A 3,708-nucleotide genomic window follows, 5' to 3' on the forward strand; every position below is an offset into this window, starting at 1 on the left:
GTTACTGTTCTACCAGATGCAACTCCCTCCATCCCTTCCTCCTTCATCCCTCCATCCCTTCCTCCTCTATCCCTCCATCCCTTCCTCCTCCATCCCTCCATCCCTCCTCTGATGGAGGCCTGGATGCTCCTGAGCATCAGATCTTCATTATAAGACGGAGTGACATTCAAAAGGAAAATGAAATATTAATAAATAAATCAAAGCTGTGAGCTGAACTAATGAGCTGTGATTAGAGGGAAGGTCAGTGGACGAGGAGGTGAGGAGAAGAGAGGAGGACGGAGGAGAAGAGAGGAGGAGAGAGGAGAAGAGAGGAGGACGGAGGAGGAGAAGAGAGGAGGAGGACGGAGGAGGAGAGAGGAGGAGGACGGAGGAGGAGAGAGGAGGAGAGAGAAGGAAGGATGAAGGAGAGAGGAGGAGAAGAGGAGGAGATCTGCAGCTTCTCATTCAAAATAAAGCTAATTGCCAAGACGAGGACGAGACGAAGACGAGGACGAGACGAAGACGAGGATGAGACGAGGACGAGGACGAGACGAGGATGAGGACGAGGACGAGACGAAGACGAGGACGAGGACGAGACGAAGACGAGGACGTGGACGAGGACAAGACGAAGACGAGGACGAGACGAGGACGAGGACGAGGATGAGGACGAGGACGAGGACGAGGACGAGGACGAGGACGAGGACGAGACGAGGACGAGGACGAGGACGAGGACGAGGACGAGACGAGGACGAGGACGAGACGAAGACGAGGACGAGGACGAGACGAAGACGAGGACGAGACGAGGACGAAGACGTGGACGAGGACGAAGACGAGACGAGGACGAAGACGAGACGAAGACGAGGACGAGGACGAGACGAAGACGAGGACGAGACGAGGACGAAGACGCGGACGAGGACGAGACGAAGATGTGGACGAGGACGAGGACGAGACGAAGATGTGGACGACGACGAGGGCGAGACGAGGACGAGGACGAGACGAGGACGAGGACGCTCCTCTCTCTCTCTCTTTCTCTCTCTCTCTCTCTTTCTCTCTCTCTCTCTCTCTCTCTCTAAAGTAAACCATTAGTCTCTCGCTCAGTAAACTGGACGCAGTCGTCGGCGCTCGCAGACTTTGCTGATTAGTACGACGCATCGATCCGTCTGGACGGAGTACACACTGTAACCAAGAGGGAGAGAAGGAGGGAGAGAGAGAGAGAGAGAGAGAGAGAGAGAGAGAGAGAGAGAGAGAGAGAGAGAGAGAGAGAGAGAGAGAGAGAGAGAGAGAGAGAGAGAGTAATCAAATAGTCTCATGTCAAAGGTTTAAGTAAAGAATCCGGTGAGATTTGTGAACTTGTCAGTTCGGTGATCTCCTCCATGACGGATGGACTTCCTGCTCCGGTCAGGTGCACCGACGCTGCCGTTCCACCTGACCGCCACGAGCCGCCGCCGAAGGAGGAAGCGGCGTCTCTTCCCTCTTCAGCCGCTCTCCGGCTGCCAGAGATGGATGGATGAGGTTCGGGGGGGAAAAGGCAGCGGCGGCGAGCGCCGGGACAGCTGGCAGCTTCGATTAAATGTTAAATGATGAAGACGAGGAGGAGGGAGGAGGGAAGGAGGGGGGGGGTCGCGCTGGAGGAGCAGAGAGTCGGGGACTCACCTGTCACCCCCGTCGCCCCGGCAGCCCAACACGGGAACGCCAGAAGCACCGGCGGCCATGATTCATGAGCCGGCTGGCAGGAGGCTCTCAAAACAATTTAAGGATAAAGTATCATCATTTCTAACCCCGTCGCTCTGCTCTGCCCGTTTAACTCCTGACACCTCATCCCTCCTCCTCCTCCTCCTCCTCCTGTTCTTCCTCCTCCTCCTCCCGCCCGGCTCTTCTTCTTCTGTGGTTAAAGACTCCAGCCGTTTAGGACTGGTGAGAATAAAACAGGTTTTAATGGATGAACTTGTTCTTTCTGAATTCAGATCTGGACAAAAATCTGTTCATGGCCAATGTTTCTGTGATCTTCTGCTTTGTTCTTTTAGAAGCAACAGAATGTTTCTTGCTGATCTCTTTGTCTCAACACAAACCTTTAGGCCCTTTTCTCTAAAATGTCCTCCCCAAACTGTAGAGTGTGTGTCTCTGCAGCCACTAGAGCTGTTTAATAATGTTGTGTTATAAAAGCTACACATGTGAGATGTTGTTCAGATGTGTAAATATCAGTCTACATGTTTCTGGTTAAGAGGAAATGAAGATGACACACAGAAAGAAATGAAAAGGTTTCAGGTCCAACTATAAAAAAATGACTTTCAGGATGATTATTAGTTTGAAATGAAGCAGCTGTAAAGTCCAACGCCAACAAACCAAAACACAACATGTGAACATTCAACATGTGAACATTCAACATGTGAACATTCAACATGTGAACATTCAACATGTGAACATTCTCTCTGCAAAGGTTGACTTTGATAAAGTGAAGCAGAATAAAGTTAGAGAGGGTTTAGAACAGAGAACATTCAGGCGAGGACTCATTGGTGCCCAATGGACCCATTGGATCCATTGGGTCCATTGGATCCAATGGAACCAATGGATCCATTGAACCCATTGCATTCAATTGACCCATTGGGGCCATTTGGGCTAATTGAATGCAATTTGAATTTTCTCATGTACCAAAGCATTTCCCTTGTATATTACTTATGGTGTTCAATACATCCAAATACAGCAGTTTTGGACTTTTGTTTTTCATAAAACAAGCTATGATTTACAGTTTTGTATAAGAATTGTTTGTAAAGAACTGTAGTGACGTTACATTCACATGACGGAAAAAAAAAAACTCCACCGGAACTTTCCGAAGAAGTCTCTGTGGCGTAATTGGTTAGCGCATTCGGCTGTTAACCGAAAGGTTGGTGGTTCAAGCCCACCCAGGGACTAAAGCCTCTATTGCTCTCCAGAGAAGCTGGAGGCCTGGACCTCCAGTAGGTCTTGTGCAAAACTGGTCAGAAAGTATCATGGGTGGAAGCTGTTGTCTACCAAAGCATCTTGATGTCCTCTTATTATGTTGCTTCTTCTCCTTAATCAACAATATCTACTTGACAAAAATCAAACGATGTCCAACAGCATCCATGAATGTCTCCTGACTTCCTCTGATGCTTCTGATGCTTCACGCTACGTTCTGGCTGGATTCAGCTATTTCGAGAAGTTTGCGGTCTTCTGCAGTAAACATGTTATTTTTCTGAAAGCTTTACCACCAAAAAATATGGAATTCAGTTTATTTTATATAGCCTGAAATCACAAATACAACATTTGCCTGGGAGGGCTTCACAATCTGTCCGGGGACCTCACATGGGATCAGGAACAACTCCCCCAAATAAAGAGAGCAAAATCCTTTCACAGGGGAAAAAGGGGAAGAACCCTTGAGGAGAGCAGCAGAGGAGGAACCCACGTTCAACACATGAATAACGTAACAGTTACAGCACACTACATGAATATTATATAATGAGTAGTATACGCATGGACCACGATCCAGATAACCACAAACCATGAAGCAGGAGGCGGGAGAGAGTCGGCCTTCAGCATTTACAGTGAAGGAATGAAGCTGTGTGTATCAAAAGCTGAACATTTAAAGTTAAAAGTGTTATAACGTTCTTTATTTGCCAATAACATTTGGACTCTCGGTGCGTTGATGCTGCCGGCAGCGATGAGAGTTATGCTCCGAGACTTTGGGAGACTTTTTCTATTTTTTTGTGGCGC

At 48.4% G+C, this 3,708-nt stretch overlaps 1 non-coding gene across 1 annotated transcript; it reads left to right on the top strand.

The window, feature by feature from the left end:
* Positions 1 to 2,814: 2,814 nt before the first annotated feature.
* On the top strand, positions 2,815 to 2,888 carry trnan-guu (transfer RNA asparagine (anticodon GUU)). The gene has a single exon. It is a non-coding gene; the product is annotated as a tRNA-Asn (tRNA).
* The last annotated feature ends 820 nt before the right edge of the window (positions 2,889 to 3,708 follow it).

The sequence above is a fragment of the Clinocottus analis genome, unplaced genomic scaffold, assembly GCF_023055335.1.
Source record: "Clinocottus analis isolate CAN_PGR_092001 unplaced genomic scaffold, fCliAna1.0.p SCAF_57, whole genome shotgun sequence".
NCBI lineage: Eukaryota > Metazoa > Chordata > Actinopteri > Perciformes > Cottidae > Clinocottus > Clinocottus analis.